Raw genomic sequence first — 23,758 nt, forward strand, 5'->3', positions numbered from 1 at the left:
TACCGAGTGGCGAGTCTGCCTCCCACTCGGGGGCTTAGCTGCAGTCCAGTACTCGCCTAAGTATTTGAAATCCTACCGAGTGGCGAGTCTGCCTCCCACTCGGGGGCTTAGCTGCAGTCCAGTAATCGCCTAAGTATTTGAAAATCCTACCGAGTGGAGAGCAAACCTCCCACTCGGGGGCTTAGCTGCAGGCCAGTACTCGCCTAAGTATTTGAAAATCCTACCGAGTGGAGAGCAAACCTCCCACTCGGGGGCTTAGCTGCAGTCCAGTACTCGCCTAAGTATTTGAAAATCCTACCGAGTGAGAGCAAACCTCTCCACTCGGATGCTTAGCTGCAGTCCAGTACTCGCCTAAGTACTTGAAAATCCTACCGAGTGGAGAGCAAACCTTCCACTCGGGGGCTTAGCTGCAGTCCAGTACTCGCCTAAGTACGAAATCCATTCCGCTATGCAAGGACGACGAGGTGCAGGTCGACTGCTACCTTCTCCTTCGGAGCTCTGCCACAAATACAATGTGCGCTCTGCAAGGACGACGAGGTGTAGGTCGACTGCTACCTTCTCCTTCGGAGCTCCGCCACAAATACAATGTTCGCTCTGCAAGGATGATGAGGTGCAGGTCGACTGCTACCTTCTCCTTCGGAGCTCCGCCACAAATACAATGTGCACTCTGGAAGGACGACGAGGTGCAGGGCGACTACTACCTTCTCCTTCGGAGCTCCGCCACAAATACAATGTGCGCCCTGCAAGGACGCAGGTCGACTGCAATCTGTGCTTCATCCTTACCCGTAAGAGCAGTGAAGAGCAGGTCGACTGGATTCTCCACCTCAGAGCTGCGTCTCAAACATTAAAGTACATTCCGAGTGAAGAACAAAGTTTGCTCGAAGGCAAATGCAAGCATATTCAATGATAAGCCAAGTTCAAATAACACCCTACGGATTTGGAAGTACTCAGGCATCAAGCCTGTAAAAGTTTATCGGTTACAGAACCACTCGGCATTCCGAGGCAAATTTAAGGTGAAGCATAGAAGTTTTTTACTCCTCGGGTGGAGGACTGGAAGGCGCGACAAACTGGTCCAGGTTGATTCCATCAGCAATCCGAGTGGCAGCAGCAATGAAGGTCTCCATGAAAGATTGGAAGTCATGCTTCTTGGTGTTGGCCACTTTGAGCGACGCCAGCTTGTCCTCTCGCGCATCCTTGCAGTGAACACGGACCAGGGACAGAGCAACATCAGCACCACACCTGGCGGAAGACTTCTTCCATTCTTGCACTCGACCTGGAACTTCATTTAGTCAAGTTAGTAGAGACTCGAGGTCATTGAAGTGTCTCTCCCGGCCAGAGTGTCGTGTCGATCCGCGACGCCGCAGCCTTCAGTCGAGCAAGGTAGTCAACCACACCAGCAACACGAGACTCCAGTCGGAGCACGTTCATTGCAGTTTCATCCTTCACAGGAGAATTAATTGGATCCAAGCCTGTCTCCACTCTGCTGGTCTCCTCCTCGAAGTTTTGGCAGAACTCTGCAAACACAACTCAAAGATAAACCAGCAGTTCTATGATAAGTCAGTGATTACAAGTCAGTCGGACAGGAGAGATTACCCTCAAGCATGATGAATAACTTCTTGGCGAGCCCTCCTAGATAAGCCTCCGGATCGTTCTTCTTCCCCACCAGTTCACTAGCCTTGTCACTCAGAGCAATCTTGTCATTCTTCAGATGGCTGACTTCCATGTTGGCCGCGTCGAGAGCAGCTTTCAGGTTTGCGTTCTCCTCTTCAAGTTTACCAACTGAAGCCAGCTTCTCTTCCGCAAGCTTCGTTTTGTCCAAAGCCGCCTTCTGTGCCTCGGCAAGTTCCTGGTCCTTCTTCTTCAGAGCCTCCTTCGTTTTATCTGGAAAATGACAACGAGATCAGAATCAAGAATGGGCAGAAGGATAAAGACAGTCGTCAAGTTCTCACCAATCATACCTTTTGCCTCGTCCTTCGCCTTCTGAAAGTTCTCCTGAACAAGCTTCAAGTCAAGGTCGAGCTAGATATGTTTGTTTTCCAACTCAGTATAGCGAGCCACAAGTTCGCAAGATTTCTGCGAAGAATCAGTCGACAGATATCAAAGAGAGGTTGCTTCCGAGTAACTAAGAGAAAAACCATAGCATTTCTAAGACTACACCCAGTGGGTGCACTCAGCGTGCCCCCACTACTTCTACCGACTTGGTCCGATCAGTCGGCCAAAAAAAACAGGTTCTTCAGACTACAGTCGACTGCTAGCAGTCCACCGTAGTCTCGGGGACTACACCCAGTGGGTGCACTCAGCGTGCCCCCACCGCTTCCAAGATTCCATTCGACATGGTCCGACCAGACCGAGTGAAGAAGTTGGAATGAAGAAATTCAAAATATAAAGACTACAATCGACTGCCAGCAGTCCACCATAGTCTCGGGGACTACACCAAGTGGGTGCACTCAGCGTGCCCCCACCAATCCGAAAAATCAATCGACACACCCAGTGGGTGTACAGATATAAAGATCTTCAAAAAGAAAGTCTTCAGATAGCATATCCTAACAGAACAAGCGGTGACCAACTAACCTGGACATTGCTCTGAAGGGCTGAGCTAGCATCATAAGCCGCTTGGCTGGCTTCCCAGATAGCCTTCACCCGCTCCATCATGATCCCCGCTTGGCGTATAGCCTCCTTAGCAGCACCCGCTTGGTCCTCTGGGACGTGGTGTGTGGCGAAAAGGGAGGGCGGATCAGTAATCGACGATGAAGGCCGGGCACTCGTCAGCGGCACAGCGAAGGACACAGAATGCCGAGTGACATAGCCACCTTCTTGAATTGATGCCTCAGGCACTAATGCAGTCCGAGTGGTCTTGCCAGCCGGCGCCTTTTTATTCTTCCTCGCTCTCAGTGGCACCTCGTCGTCATCATCAGGGAGATCAATGACATGAAGAGGAGCTGCAGGATAAATCCAGAGTTAGAAACAAAAATCCAATCGACCAAAAGTGAAACTGCAAGAGAGCGTACGAGGGTTGGAGGTGGCAGCGTCTTCCTTTTCTTGGTCGTCGTTCTTGGCGGAGGTCTCGGAGGTAGTAGCACTGCAGATTTCAAAAACTAGTCGGTTAGTCGATGAGTCGACCAAGAATTTGTCCGTGCTAAACAAAAAAACACAAGTTCTGCTGTTACCCGGAGATAGTGGGAATGGCCATTCTCATCTTGGGCAAGGCCTTCGGCGGCTTTGATGGCGCCGCTCGTGGATGCTTCGGTGCTTCCTCAGTCGGCGCCGGAGAAGCCGCCCGAGGGCGCTTTGATGATTGCCCAACGGGCGCAATCGCTTTGCCACGCTCGCTCGCGGGGTCGTGGATGAGCTTGGATCGCCTTTCCGTACAAGGAGGATCGACTTCCTCCTCCTCCTCCTCTTCGCCGGATCCATCATCATCCTCTTCCCCCTCGCCATCAGATTGCCACTCCTCACTTTCACCTCCGCTCGCCTCTCCCTCATCGGCCTGTTCTTGCGCCCCATTGGGCGTCGAGTACATCTCAGCCGTGGCCTAGAAGACAACAAACAAGACAAAAGTCATTCAACTGATTTTAAGCAAACAAAATGGAGAAAGCAGAATCACAGTCAGAAATGTGGAATTGAACCTTGTCTACTTCGTATGTTTGGTCGAGTGGAGGAATCCTCCTGGCTCCTCGGGGGTTGTCTTTGTTCCCTGTGATGCTGGCTAGCCACCGCTCCAGCGTGGCATCGTCAATCTCCTCCGGGTGGATCCGAGTGGTATCCTTAGTGCCAGAGTACAACCACATCGGATGGTCTCGAGCTTGAAGCGGCTGGATGCATCATCGAGGAAGACCTCCAAGAGGTCCATGCCAGTCACCCCGTCACGGATAAGCTGGACGACATGCTCGACCAGCACCTTAACCTGCGCCTTCTCTTCTGGGACCACCTTCAAAGAGGAAGGCTTCCTCACTCGTTCCATGGAAAAAGGAGGGAAACCAGTCGACTGCCCTGACGTCGGCTGGTCTTTGTAGTAGAACCAGGTCGACTGCCATCCACGGACCGAGTCGGGTAAGATCATGGTCGGAAAGGAGCTTTTTCCTCTCAACTGAACCCCAAGACCCCCACACATCTGAATCACTTGTGTTCTCTCGTCACTCGGATTGGCCTTTTTCACCGTCTCACTACTAGGAAAAAGCCTATACACAGAAATTTAGCAATAGCGTGGGTCAAAAAAGAGCGCTAGTGCTAGATAGCAGTAGCGATTGAGGAAAAACCGCTCTACAGATACACCCTTAGCAGCGGCGCGTGTAGTGCCAAAAGCGCTACTACTAATATTCCCGTTGGTAGAATGATAGGATACACATAGCAGTAGCGGGCTTGGAAGAAGCGCGCTACCGCTAGGGTATAAGTAGTAGCACGTTTCCTACGAAGAGCGCTACTACTAATGGAAATAAAATAAGATGAAAAACAAATAGGAAAGTAAATGAAAATGAAAGAAATAGAAAAAGGAGAAAGGAAAAAAATAAAATGTAAAGCATAATAATTGAAAAAGCGAAAAAACGGAGGAAGGCATAGCAGTAGCGTGTGTTTGTAAGAGGCGCTATAGCTAACATAGCTGCAGCACGTGTCCTAGACCCTCGCTGTAGAAACAGAAAAGAAAAGAAAAAATGGAAGAAAATTGCATAGCTATAATAGCAGCGCGTTTTGTAAAAACCACTGTAGCTATCTTAGCTATAGCGCGTTTTGCGAAACGCGCTACCGCTAAATTTGACTTAACCGAAAAACCGTTTCCCCCCGGCCACCACTTCTCCCCCAAATCCCTCGACCCACCCCGCCGCCGTCTCCCCGATTCGCCGTCACCCCATTTGCTGCCGTCTCCTGCCGACGTCGACGCCACCAGAGCCGTGCGCCGTCGACGCCACCGGAGCCGCCCCCAACGCCACGGAGCGCCGCGGCCTCATCAACGCCACCAGAGCTTAACGACGCCACCAGAGCCGTGAGCCGTCGACGCCACCGGATCCTCCCTCGGCACAACTGCCTCCCTCGCCGTTAGGGCTGGACTAACGAGCTACTCGACTCTTTAAGACTCGCCTCGTTAAGGCTTGTGATCATTAAGGCTCGGATTGTTAAGCTCATTAAGGTTAATGAGCTAAATATAAAGATTGGCTCGGTTCGTTATATGTTCGCGAGCGCTCACGATCAGCTCATTAGGAAAGTTCATCAGTAAAAAAGATACGTCACATGCATATAATCACAAACATACATAGGTCTAGCCAGTAGGATTCAATAAATCGAGAATATGAGAAGACGAGAAAGATGTGAATGTGGCAAATAGCCCGTCCATAGACTTATGAGTGATCGAAGTCACCGAAAATTCTCTATAATGAACAAAATCACGCTACTACCGAGCTTAACGAGTAGCTCACGAAACTCACAATCTCGATTGTTTAACTCATTAGTGTTAACGAGCAAAAATTGTTGCTCGACTCGGTTCATTAAGAAAACGAGCCGAGCTCAAACGAATCGAGCAGCCAAGTGCTCATTAGACTCACCGAGCTTCGAGCTTTTTGTCCAGCCCTACTCGCCATCACCGGAGACGCCCCTGCCTCCCTCGCCAGCACTGCCTCCCTCGCCACCACTGCCTCCCTCGCCACCACCGGAGCCATCCTTTGTAAGCCCCCACCCCTCCTCTCTCTCTCATGCATAGGTTAGCTAGTTTAATTAGCTTAATTATCTAGGTTAGGGCAAAAATTTAGTTAGGGCTTTGACAGAGAAGTAGTTAGGTTAACTAGTTTAATTAGGTTAATTATCTAGGTTAGTGCAAAAATTAGTTAGGGCTTTGATAGAGAACTAGTCAGGTTAACTAGTTTAATTAGGTTAATTATCTAGGTTAATTAGTGCAAAAATTTATTTAGGGCTTTGATAGAGAACTAGCTGCGTTAACTAGTTTAATTAGGTTAATTATGTAGGTAAACTAGATTAACTAACTAGGTTAAATAGGTAGGTTAATTAGGTTCGTTGGATTAACAAGCTAGGTTAAGTAGGTTGGCTAGGTTAGAGGAAAATGTTATTTTACAGCATTAGGTCAGAAGGGTTAGAGAAATGGAGTTCCTTTGCAATTTAATTGGGTTATGTCCTAGGCAGAGAAGGGTTAGAGATAATAATGTGTGTTTGTGTGAGAGAGAGGAATAGCTAGATCAACATAATTTGGGTTTTGTCCTAGGCAGAGAAGTGTTTAGTGAAGGAAAAACATTTAGGCAAATTTTATTTTAAAGATGATCCCTTCCTAGACTTTTATTGTTGATTATATCTTTTCATTGAAGTGGTCATGTTATATCTTTTCATTGAAGTGGTTCGATTGTGCCCAAGTGGCTTTGTTGTTTCCAGGGAATGATGCTGAGTGGCCTATGTTTTGCCGGAATGTTGATTCATTTCTGTTCCGGAAAATTTCAGGTTCTCGATTTGTCCACTTTTTAGCAATGGTCATGCCGAAATTTTCCATGATTTTCGGCATGACTTGTGCTACAAACTAGGACATATCAAGTGTCCGGGATTTACCGCACCAGGAAGGAGTCAACATTCCTGCAAAACAATAGGCCTTTTTATGTCATTATTCATTTTATTAGGTCTAGAATTAATGGACCAGATTTAATCATAGGAAACATGGCTAGCAACGATGAAGGACAGGGTTCTGGTGATTGCGTCGATGCCTACCGGGCGGCAGACGAATTTTTTAGCCTTACCGACAATCAATCGATGTTGTTGCTAGGCCCACCGGTGGCATCGGGGACTGAGACCGACACGCAGACCAGTGCTAAGACTGAGACCGGCGCTGAGACTCAGACCGGCATCGGGACCAGCGCTGAGACTAAGACTGATGCTGCATCGGGGAGCGGAGTCGGTGTAGAACAGAAAGCAAAGAGGCAACGGATTCCTAACAAACTCAGGACTACTAGGCTGGTGGTCACGGAGGTGGACGACTGCATTTTTGAGCCAAAGGCGCCCGAGGAAGCTCGCTCGTGCTACGGCAATCAAATAGGCTGCATCGTACGGACAACCGCCACCATCAATGATGAGAAACTACAGAAGATAGAAAATATGAGGAGCTCCCTCCTAAAGAAGTTTCACCAGATATTCTTGTTCCCGGGCCGGAATGAGAAGGATTATGAAGATCCAGATGAGGACTCGGCAATGAAGAAGATAAACAAACACACCATGACCAAGTTTAGCGAGGCGTTGGCCGCCTGGAAAACTCAAGTGAAAGCAAGGATCATCGACAAGAAGGAACCCTACTCCGAGATTGTAAAGGATAATCCGACAATCACGGAAGACCAGTTTCAAAGATTCAAGGAGGCTTGCGAGGCCAAAGCTGCCAAAAACAAGTCTAAGTACATGAAGGGGCTTCAAGAGAGGAACATTGGGAGCCACCACCTCGGAAGCCGTGGTTACGGCGGAAAGAGGTCCAAATAGGCCAAGGAGGACGCGGAAGCCGCGAGTCTGGGCATCCCAGACCCCTTGGCGGATTTCACCGTCCCGCAGGAGCGTGACGTCCTGAGGGCCCGGCACCATTGGGACCCAGTGAAGAAGGTTTACGAGACAACACCGGTCATTACGGAGTTCATGAGACTGCTGGTAATTTTAGTTTCTGATCAATTCGACTGCACACATTAGTCATATTTGTAAGCGATCCTTGTGCCTTTTGCAGAGAGAGCAGCACCGGATTGCGGCCGAAAGCGACTCGCCGTCTGAGGCATTGGCGAGGCCCAAGTGGGACACTCCATTCAACCGGGCGTTGAACATATTGAAACAACAACCGGTGGATACTCGACCGTCGTATGGACGCGTGCACGGTGTTGGAGATGGCGCCACGTGGAAGAAGTACTACCGTGAGACCACGGAGGAGAGAAAGGAAAGACGGAGGTTAACTGAAGAAAACATCAACAAGAAGGTTGAGATTGCGGTTGAGAAGAAATCATCTCAGATAGTCGCAACAGCGGTAGCTGCCGCAAAACAGGTGGTTGCAAATTTGTCTACTTCCTTGTTGCGGGCGTTATCACTTGGACAAGGCAAAATCCAGAAAAAAAATGCAGAGGACTTTCCCCTTGCTGACTTATTGGGAGCACATGCTCCCGCACCATCTCCCGCACCTGCTCCTGCACCGGCTCCCGCACCGGACGTGCTCGGCGGTGCTTCGTCTTTGGCTGAGCTCGACGCCCTCACGGTATCTATCACACCGGCCCCCTTCAATATAAATGTATAATCTCCCGTTTTCGTTGCCTTTCAGATGTCTCACGTCGCAGACTTTTCTTTGCAGGCCGATGAAACCCCGTGCACCTTATTGTACACCATCAGCGACCAGAAGGTGGACGTGGGGAAGGCGACGATAATGAAGCCGAAGGAACCATTGTTCCACAGCCGGCCGATCCCCCCGAACTTCTTCAAGGTTTCCATGGCCAGTGTCGAACCGGGCCACGAGAATTTGCCTCCTCCAACACTACTGGTGGATGACGAGGAGACACCGCGGCGGCTTGGTGATTGTTGCAATGGGTGGGTCCTGTTGTGGCCAAAGAGTCTGCTTTGTCTGGAGGCGGTCGGGAGCACACCCACGAGCACGCAGCCTCAGCAAGGTATGAACATCAACACCCCACCTACCCAATTAGCGTCGGGTGTCGGGTTGGGTGAGAGCGGACGGGGTAAGGAGGAGGCTCCATTAGTTGCTGATGACGTCGCCATGGATGAGGATGAGGAAGACGGTGGCGCTGAACAGTATGTCTATACTGGCGCCTCCTCAGGGTTTGAACGTCATGAGTCGGTGCCTGAATTGCCGTCTCAATGTATTATGGAAGACCTTCCGGTAGTAAAGAAGTCTAGGAAGAGAGCGAGGAAAGGCAAAAATGCTGATTCTATGATCCAGCCGCCTCAGCAGCCTCGGCTTCAGGACCGTATAGATATCCCCGATGCGGATAAATGGCATATCCCCGGTCAACCAATCCTACCTACAACAGTGCTACAGGCCAGATTCGGCGATCTAAGGAGACTTCATGACGATGTGCTATGGGTAGAGAAAGGCCTCATTGCCTCGACAGATCCAGGATACCCACTCTACGTGGTTAACGTTCTGCGGCAAAGGTCGTACGTCGACAGCTTCCCCGCGGATAAGTTCTTCCTTCGATTCGATTACATATTCGACATGTTTCACGTGAAGAAGCTGGATTTTACGTTTGTCCGCCTTTATGCCTTGCACATGAGCTACATCATCGGGGTTGAGCAGATATCTCATATCTATGTCTCTGACCCGTACTACATGCACGAGGGCTTCTTGGGAGTCTGCGCAGAGCACCGTGTATACGCAAGGGAATACATCATCAATTTCATGCTTGCCAATAAGGACAAGGGGGCGATTCTCGTGCCTTATCATCCCGTGTAAGTCATCCGCGTTGCTATCCTTCCTTCATTTCAATCATTCATTTGCACGGTGGATGCTAAGTAATTTGAGGTGTACTTATTTTGCGCAGCGGCGGGCGCGCCGTCCTCATCATCCTATACCCCCAATTCTCCCACGCTCTTTACATGGACTTGTCGAAGAGCATTCACAAAAAGGATTACACCCACATCAAGGATGTTCTCGACAATGCTATGTTTTACTACCAAGCAATGGGTGGAGAGGTCAGGGACAAGAAGAGAAGGGGCAGCAGGGTCGCCTTCGCCCATAAGACCGACTTATGCTGCATCCAGCAACCGAGCGATTCTCTTAATGATGGATTCTATGTCCTACACCACATGCTGGAGTACAGACGGGATCACCAGAACCTTCGCATGTCACCGAGATCCGGCGATACCCATATTCTGCAATGGGCAAAGGACGTAGGAGATATCGAGGATCATCGACTTCGAGCTGAGTTCTATCACATCCAGCGCGAACTTGCCCAAATCATCATGAAGGAGGTTGTCGGAAAAACAGGGATGTTCTACGAAGAAGGACAAATGTCGCGGGAAGACGTCAGAACATGGGTAGCCTCTCAGCGTCTCGACATGAATCCTTTCACTAAGATCGGGGACTATCTCCCTGACCTCGATGGATGGCACGACATGTTGGAGTGATTGTCGATATATGACAATGTGTCTATTTAGTCCATACTTTCTGTATGACAAAACTTTGAGTTATGCCCAGTTAAACTTTATTTGTGATGTAATTAAACTGTCCTCCTCCTCGACTAGCGAAGATCACTCTAGTTAGGGCATTTTGGGTACGATGAACTTTGTTATTTATGCTTATGATATGTTGTTTCTATTTTTGTCAAGTCTGTCTCTTTCTGTTGCTCAACTATATATGTTGCATATCATCGACTCATGTGACGATGCAGGTGCATAGATCATCGATGGCGAAGAAGTGCTACGCCAGGAGTATATATACGACGAGTGGCCGGAGTGTCAGGCCCAGGTGTTACCGGTTTTCGGTTTCCGAGCGACAGGCAGTAGTTAGTTTAGGTTCACGCTAATGCGAGAGAGGGATACGAACTCATGTACTCAAAGTGATAGCTCTTCTCGCGTATACCATTGTTTTAGATGGATGACGATGTATTTGCAAGTAATCGAGGACTTGTATCGCTATTTCGAGATGATGACGAGAGACCACTTTGTGTTGGATGATGATTATGATGAGACTATTTGTATGTATATGCTATGATTACATTTGTGGTCTCGCAGGCATTTGTATGTGTATCATGATGACATTTCTATGTGCTAAAGATTCTTCTATAAAGCCTGTTCAAATACAAAACAAATATGCCAAAAAAAACAAAAAAATCTGTTAAATTAGCAGTAGTGAGTGTATAAAAGTTAGCAGCAGCGCCGGGATAGCAGTAGCGCGTCTTTGCAAAGCGCGCTAGAGCTACTAGCAGTAGCGAGCTTCCAGTAACCGCGCTGCTGCTACACTTGTGTAGCAGTAGCGCCAGTGACCACGCGCTATTGCTATGTGTTAGCTATAGCGCCTTATTAGTAGCGCCCTTCCCCGCGCTACTGATACACCTAAAACCCGCGCTGCTGCTAGCCTTTTCCCTAGTAGTGTCTGGGAGCGACATGTGAAGATGTGCTTGAAAAGACCCCAATGAGGTCGGCAACCCAAGAAATTCTCGCACAAAGACACGAAAGCAGCGAGGTACACAAAGGTGTTGGGTGTGAAGTGGTGGAGTTGCGCCCCAAAGAAATTCAGAAATCCCCGAAAGAAAGGGTGAGGCGGCAAAGAAAACCCACGGTCGACATGGGTGGCCAAGAGAACGCACTCACCCTCCTGAGGTTGCTGCTCAGACTCCTTCCCCGGGAGCCGCGTCGATCCATGCGGGATCAGCCCTCCGTCGGCCAGGTCGTCAAGATCTGCTTGACTAATCGTCGAGCGGATCCAGTCTCCCTGGATCCAGCCCGGCGGCAGGCCGGCCCTCGATGAAGACCCGCTCCGACTGGTCGCCCTTCCCTTCGCCTTCGCCGTCGCCTTCTTCGCCCGCTCTAGGGCCGCCGTCTTCTCTTTCACTATCGTCGCGGCGGGACGCGCACGGGGCAGCGGCACTGAGGCGGAAGCTAACGCGGTGGATAAGTCTGGAGAAGAGAGGAGGAAATGAGAACGCACTATTCAAAAACCCCCGTCCGGCGCCTTATATGAGGTTGCTTCCGAGTGACTGACATGTAGGCCCGGACGATCCTGTCAAATCCCGCAACAATCGCGCGCGCGATACGCGGCGAAAAAGGTGGCGCGGAGATCGAGGAGACCCTGCCTTATCCCATCCGATTACTGTGGCCTCGCTCCGCCCCGCGCGCTTCCCAAAATTCGAATCCCACAAAATCCGCGGGTTGCAGAACAACTCGTCAGACGAAAGATCTCCTCCGCTCTGTTGCTCGGAGTTCTCCAAGTGAAAACTTCACTCGATGGATACAAAGAATGGATCAAGGTGACTGGAAAAGAAGTTGGTGCCGTCACCGTTCATTGATCCAGAACAAGACATACTCATAGCATGAAAAATGGGTCGGAAGAATTCTCAACTCCTTCCCCACTCAAACCTCGATCCATTCGGGGGCCAATGATGAAGCTATGTACCTAGGGTAGGGTCACGGACCTGTCCAAACTACCCTACCCAAGGACATCTCTAGAAGAAACCACCTGTCAATCGACTCAGAAGTGTTCCACTCGACTGACTCGAAGACACTCGACCATGAAGCCAACCACTCGACCACGAAGCCAACCACTCGACAGCCAGGAGATCTAAAGTCACTCTGCACGCCAACGGTCGGTCATTAAGTAGCTTTTATGGTCATCATAGCACTTTATGTGTAGCGTTACCAGTAATGCCCAATCTTAATGTATCTTAAACCCTGCATAACTGAGGGCCGGAGGGGTCTGGCGGACTCTATATAAGCCAGCCCCCTCCTCAGTGTAAAGGGTTCGCACCCCTGTAACTCATACGCATATAATCCAGTCGACCGCATCTGGGCTCCGAGACGTAGGGCTGTTACTTCCTCCGAGAAGGGCCTGAACTCGTAAATCCCTTGCGTATACAACTACTCTATAGCTAAGATCTTGCCTCTCCTTTAGTACCCCCTACACTATTGTCAGACTTAGAACCACGACACTAGTAGCGCCCGCAGCAGAAATAGCGAGGCGAACTCGCAGTGCGGTCATGGAATATATGCAAGTCTATATCAAACCACCAAAGAAAGCTTGTCTGGACAAATGGACTGCCCCGCCCGACGAGATGCTGAAAATCAACGCGGATGGATCATTTGCTCCGGGAGAAGGACATGCGGGGTGGGGCGTGGTGGCGAGGGACTCGGCAGGGACTATTGTGGCAGCCAGGGCTGGACGACAAGATCATATACATGATGCCTTTGCGGCGGAGGTAGCTGCCTTGTCAATGCCGTGGCCCTTGCAGCCGACCTGGGATGCCTGAGAGTCAGCTTCGAGACGGACTCACAGCTGTTAGTTGAAGCTATGGACTTCAGGAAACCAGACTCGTCAGCATATGCGGCTGTCATTGAAGATACAAAGTTTCAATTGAAAATGTGGTTCTCTAAGCATACAATTTTTGTTTGCCGTCGTAGTGCTAATGTCGTAGCGCATGAGTTAGCCAATATTGGCTGCTTGTACCTAGTAGAACATGTTATGCACTGGGAGTCTGATGTACCAGCCCATGTGGCTGCTTGTGCCTCGAGCGAAATGCCCGAGCACTGTTAAGTTATAAAGCTTTGCTTTGATCTCAAAAAAAATGCTGAGAATCACCTGGTTACCCACGTAGTACCACATGGGTAATCAGATTTGTTTGTCAACAAAAAATAAGTGTTTTTGACGTCCGCCAGAACAGGAAGATCGCGTGAATGGAAATAAAAGTGAAATCAGATTTATTTGTCAACAAAAAAAGAACTTATAGAAGACGGAAGGATACCCACGATCGCCTAGGATAGATTTAGGAAAGACTAGGAAAATTGCCCGTGCGTTGCAACGGGGAAAACAAATGCCACACGCTCTAAGCATGGTTCCAGATCCGCCCCCTCCCCTCAACTACAAACTGCTTATCTTTTGTCATGTCCTTCTCTCTCTCTATCCCTGTGTGTGTAACCTCAATGTAAGTTACTGCAATAATATTTTTTATTACCACGAACAAAATATACCATCGTTGCTGTTAATAAACATTTACAAGTAAATACACAACACACATAGCTTCAGTTCACAATCAGTTTGTTTAAATGACATATTTGTGAGGGCCTGTTTAGCACCACTATCATACTCTTGGGCGAAGGCATATGTCTTTGCATTGTGTACACTCAATTCAGCTAAAGAAGGCCCTTCATGTGTGGAATATCTGAGTTTTCTATGCTAATACTTCTATACATATGACCATCTGGCCATGCAAATTGAACAAATCAATTTTCAATATAGGATATTGCAGGAATCTGAATAAATATAGTGGCATATATTTGATTGTGACAAATAAACTTCTAAAATAAAGTCTTCCAAGGATAAACGGATTTCAACTTCTAATGTTTTTGTAATTATCAAGCATGTCCCAAAGAGCGACATAGCTTGGGAAACCATGCTAAGGATTGTCTTATTTTGGTTTATAATCTAGGTCGCCATCATTGGTAATTGAACAATATATGGACATTGGGAGTGCAATGCTTGACGATGAGTAAAAACATATATGTGCGAAGGTGATAGACTGGCTGGACCTTCTCCAAGTGTATCTTCCATCCTATGCAAGGTCATAGTCAGTAAGTAGCATATTGCAAGGTTTAGATACATGGTTAGAAAATATTCTAAAGCAAGAAAAATATAATTGACGCTGGAGGGAGAAAACAGTGACTCTCCCTTAGGTTTCAAATCCCCTGATAGCAGTGGAATTCGTGTTTCACAGTAAAGAAAACCTAGTGGAATTTCTATATGAAAAACAAAGGAAACATGGTATCAAGACAATCAAATATAGTGAGGTATCATACAGTAAGTCTTTGCTGTATTCTTCTTCGCGTAATTGAGGGAACTACACAGCGCATTATTTACTTCATAGCACGCTTTACATTCAGTCATTACTAACAGAGCAATGTCCTACAAAAACATCGGAAGTAGAACCACCAGCACCCAGCAAAGAAAATTTGTTCGTGGCGGACGATTGTGCAAAATAGATGCCACAGGCTATAACCGATCTACACAAATGGGCATTACTAAGTAAGTCCACGTTCAGGCCCTTCCCTGTGTGACATTTGACATTCAAAATCATAATCAATTCAGTTCCTCTATTAAACCAGGATCATGAGTGACACTGGATTCTACTCAATATCCCTAAGCATCAGAACAAAGAGTGAAGCATTCAGAGCTTTCAACACTTGACACGGATGTGCGTGTGGCAACGGGAGATTTTTTTTTGACGTGCATTCAAATTTAAGCAAATATGTACAAGCTTTATTAGTAGACAAACAACCAACCAGATTGGACATCCATAATTTTCGTTGTAATTATCAGGTGGTGCAAACAATTGATGCAAAATTAATTCTATCAATAAATATGATGAACAATTGAATACATAATTTGGGAAAGGAAGAAGATAGGAACATGTCAAGTAACTAATTCAGGTTAAATATGGTATTTGACGAATTCTAACATGATTTAAGTTTGCATTGTCGAGTGTCGCTCACCGAGAAATTCTCGGATTTTTATATAGTGGTAGTGTGGTACCTATAATTGTACGGGGGCCTTAGTGATATCTCCAACCCCGAAGACATCCGAGTTTAGTGATAATGGTGACATCTTCTGGTCTTGACCTGTCTGCAGATAATCCTTAAAAACTATAATTTAGTTTCAGTACATACCCATAACCTTTTCAGCTTGTAGACAACAATGATACAGTTACCCAGTAAAACTCAACCAGATCACCTTGTGTGCATGCTGAATTTCTATTATACGGCTAGCTTGGGTGAGTCAAGACAATGCAACTAATATATATTCATTAATAAAAACAAAAAATTCCAGGTGGAGGTATCCTAATTAAAGAAACCCAAGTAAGTCCCCATAAAACAAATAAGAAAGAGCCATCTCCAGGAAGGAGAGATTAGACCTATACCAAAGCATTTATTAGCTAAACCAAAAGAAAATTTACCTGCAGGAGATTGCTTCAAATTGCTTACCTTTCCTGCCCAAATTTTCATTTTTCTTAAGAGCACATTGATGTCTTGCACTTAAGGGTGACATGATTGAGAATAACAACACTGAAACTATCTTGTGATTTTCTAATAGAGAAGTACACAATTAATATGGCAATAACATATATTAATTTATTTATAGGAAAGGTTAAAAAGGGCATACATAGAGGTCTGGTCAGAGAAACATCACCCATGAGTAGTCTTTACGCTCGGAGATTTAGAAGAACACTTGTTGCACACACTCCAATCTCACAATAGGAGAAAAAAATGCTACATATTGGAGTGGAGTTAGGGAGAGATGTTACTGCTATATACCTGGAGATGGTATGCGCATCCTCTCAAGCTGAGATGGCTCTCGCATCCTCAAATGTGATGGTGCTTGTGTGCACTCACATATTCGCTGGCCATGGCGGCTCCCATGACCTCCAAAGTGGCGACAATCCTCGTGAGCTTGTGTCCTCGCGGGCAGTAGCATCACAGAAAATGGATGTAACTGAAACATTGGTCAGAAAGCAAATCCAAGAAAAATCTGAAGTCTAATGTAGTGAAAAAAATATACGCTGGTTCTCAAGAAATTAAGGATTACAATTGTGTACACAATTCTTTATATGAATCTTTATCGTCAGAAAAAAATCAGTGCAACAGATATGTCATTTGACAGTAACACAACATAGGAATCACACAAAAGCTTGAACTCAGAAAATCATCTTTCAGTCAGGAATTCACAAAACACACCATATGCCCAATAGCAAGTTGAACCAAAATAATACGAGATGCAGCGCCGACTCCTCCACCCCTCCTCTTCCCCTTGCAGCGACAACTGAGGCGATGCCGCCGCCTGCCTTCCGGTGCTCCCCGCCTTTGATCTCGTGCACGCCTCCAAGGACCGCGTTGGTATCGACCACCCACCTGAATCTGGATGTCCTCCTCCATCTCGAGCACCTCTTCCCCGTGGATTCGGTTGTGGGCAGTGTACAGACTAATTCCAACACAAAACATTCATTAAGTTAGCATTGTCTCTTTTTCATCTATAGTTCAGGGGCAAGCACAGTTGCTAGCAAGCCCCAAATTGGCGCAATGATATCAATCAACAAGCAGTTGTTGAGTAGCCGCCCGTTTCCTCCCACCAGCTCTTCTCCACGCAAATATTTTTCCAATTGAGCAACAAATCCCCAAACCAAGCAGGCATAGACGAAATTAAGGAAACAAGCAAGTCAAGGAAGCAGACCTTGTTGTCGGGGTGGGCGAGGAGCCGCGTAAGGTACCCCACGGCGCCAGCAGCAAGCACGGCTCACACGCCATCGTCTACGCCGCAAGCGAAGCTCCCCGCCGCGGCCGCCGCATGGACGAGGCGGACGGTGACGGGCCGGGCTCGACCAGCGCCCCGACGGCCCCGACACTATGCCCAGGCGGAGGTAGAGGAGCTCCCCCACCCCGCGTCCTCCTCCTCCTCCTGGTCCGCCGACGACGCCTGGGTCCTCGGTCGCCAACCTGGCCGCGAGCTCCTCCAGCCGCATCCCCATGCATAAATGCGCGGATATGCTCCCCGGCACTGGCCGGCGGACGGCGCGGCACCGAATCGACCGCCGCACGGGGTGGGGTGCCTCCTGGCGGCTGGGATCGGGAGGCGAGGGAGAAAGAGGAGAGACTGTTGGGGTTATGTTTCTTTTTTTACTTCAAAAAGGACCGCGGGTTTAATACCGCAAACTGTAGGGATTGTTTTGCAAAATTTCTGATCGAAACGTTTTCCCACTTACGAAAGGACTGCGGGTTGAATACTGAAAAATGCAGATAGGTTTCTGCAAAAATGCCGCGACGTACGACCAGAAGCGATCCGTGGTTTATTAGTACTAGGAAAAATGCCCGTGCATTGCACCGGGAGAAAAAATCACTTCACATGCGTCTAATCCAATATTTATGGCTCAAGAACCTCTTCACACCAGCCCACGTTCTTTATACGTGGCAATCCACCCATGTCGCCGCATATGCCCTTGCATTGCAACGGGAGACAAAAAAATATGGCTAACCAAATAAGTATGACTCAATATCCCAATATATGACAGTACTCTATTTTAACATAGTGGTTCACCATGTTGCCATTTTTTCCCCTCACCCTAGGTGATGATGGTCGCGATGTTCACATGATCACAATGCACTCGACGTGGTAAATCCCAATGCTATGAATTTGCCAGTGCATGCCACACTTGTCACTATGTTGCACAAGGGAACGTTTAGAACTTTAAAAACAAATCTCATTGACCACCAACTACTCCCAACGCCAAGACATATAAAGACTTTCGAAAAACTAATCAAATCCTAGACATAAAATACTTTTGAATTAGTGAACACTTTTTCGAATGGACAAACATTTTTTTTTGAAAATTTTGTTTTTCTCAAAAAAATCATGAACATTAGTATTGTTCACAATTTTTTTGAATGTATGAACTGGTTTCATATTCATTAATATTTTTTGACTCAACAAATTTTTTTTGAATCTATGAACTTTTTTTAAATTGGGGAACAAAACTAAAAAAACAAATATTTATTATTATTATTGTGAACATTTTCTAAAACTTTATGGACATTTTTTCAGATTCCCGAATGTTTTGAATACACGATCATTTTTTCAAAATCATGAACATGATTTTATTTCTGGACCATTTTCTAGAAATTGTGATTTTTTTTATAATTTTGCAAAACCACCAACATTTTTTGAATCTGCAAACTTTTTATGATTTTCTAAACATTTTTGAATTCACATATATTTTATGTTTTTTATCAAACTTATTTTTTTGAAAACTCAAAACTTTTAGAATATTAAAATCCGGAATTAATTTAAAGAAGAAAGAAAACAGAATGAGAAAAGAAAAGATAAAAAAGTAAAATGAGAAAAAACAGGGGAGTGAAGCCCCGCACATGGGCCGGCCCATGAACATGCATCTAATCCAATATTTATGGCTCAAGAACTTCTTCACACCAGCCCATGTTCTTTATGTATACGTGGCAATCCACCCATGTCGCCGCATATGCCCGTGTGTTGCAACGGGAGACAAAAAAATTATGCCTAACCAAATAAGTATGACTCAATATCCCGATATATGACAATACTTTATTTTAACATAGTGGTTCACCATGTTGCCATTTTTTTTCTCACCCTAGGTGATGATGGTCGCGATGTTCACATGATCACAATGCACTCGACGTGGTAAATCACAATGCTATGAGTTTGCCAGTGCATGCCACACTTGTCACTATGTTGCACAAGGGAACGTTTAAAATTTTAAAAACAAATCTCATTGACCACCAACTACTCCCAACGCTAAGACATATAAAGACTTTCGAAAAACTAATCAAATCCTAGACATAAAATACTTTTGAATCAGTGAACAGTTTTTTGAATGGACAAACATCTTTTTTTTGAAAATTTTGTTTTTCTCAAAAAAATCATGAACATTAGTATTGTTCACAATTTTTTTTGAATGCATGAACCGGTTTCATATTCATTAATATTTTTTGACTCAACAAATTTTTTTGAATCTATGAACTTTTTTTAAATTGGGGAACAAACTAAAAAAACAAATATTTATTATTATTATTGTGAACATTTTCTAAAACTTTATGGACATTTTTTTTCAGATTCCCGAATGTTTTGAATACACGATCATTTTTTCAAAATCATGAACATGATTTTATTTATGGACCATTTTTTACAAATTGTGATTTTTTCTATAATTTTGCAAAACCACCAACATTTTTTGAATCTACAAACTTTTTATGATTTTCTAAACATTTTTGAATTCTCATATATTTTATGTTTTTATCAAACTTATTTTTTAAAAAATTCAAAACTTTTAAAATATTAAAATCCAGAATTAATTTAAAGAAGAAAGAAAACAGAATGAGAAAAGAAAAGACAAAAAAGTAAAATGAGAAAAAACAGGGGAGTGAAGCCCCGCACATGGGCCGGCCCATGTACATGCGTCTAATCCAATATTTATGGCTCAAGAACCTCTTCACACCAGCCCACGTTCTTTATGTATACGTGGCAATCCACCCATGTCGCCGCATATGCACGTGCGTTGCAACGGGAGACAAAAAAATTATGGCTAACCAAATAAGTATATGACTCAATATCCCGATATATGACAATACTCTATTTTAACATAGTGGTTCACCATGTTGCCATTTTTTTTTCTCACCCTAGGTGATGATGGTCGCGATGTTCACATGATCACAATGCACTCGACGTGGTAAATCCCAATGCTATGAGTTTGCCAGTGCATGCCACACTTGTCACTATGTTGCACAAGGGAACGTTTAAAATTTTAAAAACAAATCTCATTGACCACCAACTACTCCCAACGCCAAGACATATAAAGACTTTCGAAAAACTAATCAAATCCTAGACATAAAATACTTTTGAATCAGTGAACAGTTTTTCGAATGGACAAACATTTTTTTGAAAATTTTGTTTTTCTCAAAAAAATCATGCACATTAGTATTGTTCACAATTTTTTTGAATGCATGAACCGGTTTCATATTCATTAATATTTTTTGACTCAACAAACATTTTTTGAATCTATGAACTTTTTTTAAATTGGGGAACAAAACTAAAAAACAAATATTTATTATTATTATTGTGAACATTATTTAAAACTTTATGGACATTTTTTTTCAGATTCCCGAATGTTTTGAATACACGATCATTTTTTCAAAATCATGAACATGATTTTATTTCTGGACCAATTTTTACCAATTGTGATTTTTTTTATAATTTTGCAAAACCACCAACATTTTTTGAATCTACAAACTTTTTATGATTTTCTAAACATTTTTGAATTCACATATATTTTATGTTTTTTATCAGACTTATTTTTTCAAAAACACAAAACTTTTAAAATATTAAAATCCGGAATTAATTTAAAGAAGAAAGAAAACAGAATGAGAAAAGAAAAGACAAAAAAGTAAAATGAGAAAAAACAGGGGAGTGAAACCCCGCACATGGGGCGGCCCATGAACATGCGTGAGAAAAGAAAGATAACAATTGTGGAAGTTGGGGATCGAACCCTAGTCTCACCGCTAGAAGAGCGATCAACCAACCACTCTGCTAGCAGTGGTCCTTTGTCATATATTTTATGTTTTTATCAAACTTATTTTTTAAAAAACTCAAAACTTTTAAAATATTAAAATCCGGAATTAATTTAAAGAAGAAAGAAAACAGAATGAGAAAAGAAAAGACAAAAAAGTAAAATGAGAAAAAACAGGGGAGTGAAGCCCCGCACATGGGCCGGCCCATGTACATGCGTCTAATCCAATATTTATGGCTCAAGAACCTCTTCACACCAGCCCACGTTCTTTATGTATACGTGGCAATCCACCCATGTCGCCGCATATGCACGTGCGTTGCAACGGGAGACAAAAAAAATTATGGCTAACCAAATAAGTATATGACTCAATATCCCGATATATGACAATACTCTATTTTAACATAGTGGTTCACCATGTTGCCATTTTTTCTTCTCACCCTAGGTGATGATGGTCGCGATGTTCACATGATCACAATGCACTCGACGTGGTAAATCCCAATGCTATGAGTTTGCCAGTGCATGCCACACTTGTCACTATGTTGCACAAGGGAACGTTTAAAATTTTAAAAACAAATCTCATTGACCACCAACTACTCCCAACGCCAAGACATATAAAGACTTTCGAAAAACTAATCAAATCCTAGACATAAAATACTTTTGAATCAGTGAACAGTTTTTCGAATGGACAAACATTTTTTTGAAAATTTTGTTTTTCTCAAAAAAATCAAGCACATTAGTATTGTTCACAATTTTTTTGAATGCATGAACCGGTTTCATATTCATTAATATTTTTTGACTCAACAAACATTTTTTGAATCTATGAACTTTTTTTAAATTGGGGAACAAAACTAAAAAACAAATATTTATTATTATTATTGTGAACATTATTTAAAACTTTATGGACATTTTTTTTAGATTCCCGAATGTTTTGAATACACGATCATTTTTTCAAAATCATGAACATGATTTTATTTCTGGACCAATTTTTACAAATTGTGATTTTTTTTATAATTTTGCAAAACCACCAACATTTTTTGAATCTACAAACTTTTTATGATTTTCTAAACATTTTTGAATTCACATATATTTTATGTTTTTTATCAGACTTATTTTTTCAAAAACACAAAACTTTTAAAATATTAAAATCCGGAATTAATTTAAAGAAGAAAGAAAACAGAATGAGAAAAGAAAAGACAAAAAAGTAAAATGAGAAAAAACAGGGGAGTGAAACCCCGCACATGGGCCGGCCCATGAACATGCGTGAGAAAAGAAAGATAACAATTGTGGAAGTTGGGGATCGAACCCTGGTCTCACCGCTAGAAGAGCGATCAACCAACCACTCTGCTAGCAGTGGTCCTTTGTCATATATTTTATGTTTTTATCAAACTTATTTTTTAAAAAACTCAAAACTTTTAAAATATTAAAATCCGGAATTAATTTAAAGAAGAAAGAAAACAGAATGAGAAAAGAAAAGACAAAAAAGTAAAATGAGAAAAAACAGGGGAGTGAAGCCCCGCACATGGGCCGGCCCATGTACATGCGTCTAATCCAATATTTATGGCTCAAGAACCTCTTCACACCAGCCCACGTTCTTTATGTATACGTGGCAATCCACCCATGTCGCCGCATATGCACGTGCGTTGCAACGGGAGACAAAAAAAATTATGGCTAACCAAATAAGTATATGACTCAATATCCCGATATATGACAATACTCTATTTTAACATAGTGGTTCACCATGTTGCCATTTTTTCTTCTCACCCTAGGTGATGATGATCGCGATGTTCACATGATCACAATGCACTCGACGTGGTAAATCCCAATGCTATGAGTTTGCCAGTGCATGCCACACTTGTCACTATGTTGCACAAGGGAACGTTTAAAATTTTAAAAACAAATCTCATTGACCACCAACTACTCCCAACGCCAAGACATATAAAGACTTTCGAAAAACTAATCAAATCCTAGACATAAAATACTTTTGAATCAGTGAACAGTTTTTCGAATGGACAAACATTTTTTTGAAAATTTTTTTTTTCTCAAAAAAATCATGCACATTAGTATTGTTCACAATTTTTTTGAATGCATGAACCGGTTTCATATTCATTAAATTTTTTTGACTCAACAAACATTTTTTGAATCTATGAACTTTTTTTAAATTGGGGAACAAAACTAAAAAAACAAATATTTATTATTATTATTGTGAACATTATTTAAAACTTTATGGACATTTTTTTTCAGATTCCCGAATGTTTTGAATACACGATCATTTTTTCAAAATCATGAACATGATTTTATTTCTGGACCAATTTTTACAAATTGTGATTTTTTTTATAATTTTGCAAAACCACCAACATTTTTTGAATCTACAAACTTTTTATGATTTTCTAAACATTTTTGAATTCACATATATTTTATGTTTTTTATCAAACTTATTTTTTTAAAAACACAAAACTTTTAAAATATTAAAATCCGGAATTAATTTAAAGAAGAAAGAAAACAGAATGAGAAAAGAAAAGACAAAAAAGTAAAATGAGAAAAAACAGGGGAGTGAAACCCCGCACATGGGCCGGCCCATGAACATGCGTGAGAAAAGAAAGTTAACAATTTTAGAAGTTGGGGATCGAACCCTGGTCTCACCGCTAGAAGAGCGATCAACCAACCACTCTGCTAGCAGTGGTCCTATGTCATCTACTTGTTGCGCCCCTTTAATAACACAACAAAAGAGGCGTTGATTTTTGATCCGAAAAATTGACTCGTTTTTTCACGGGTGGCATTGATGGGTAATTTTAACCAACTTGAAGGGTAATTTTAATGACGGACGACCAGAAGCGATAGCCGCTTTATATATATATATATATATATATATATATATATATATATATATATATATATATATATATATATATATATATATATAGGTAAAGATAAAGATTTGACATCCCTGTGTTTTTGACTAGCAAGGATCGGGACGTGTGGCCACGCGAGAGCGCCTTCATCCTGCTCTCCTC

The sequence above is a fragment of the Triticum dicoccoides genome, chromosome 3B, assembly GCF_002162155.2.
Source record: "Triticum dicoccoides isolate Atlit2015 ecotype Zavitan chromosome 3B, WEW_v2.0, whole genome shotgun sequence".
Taxonomy (NCBI): Eukaryota; Viridiplantae; Streptophyta; class Magnoliopsida; order Poales; family Poaceae; genus Triticum; species Triticum dicoccoides.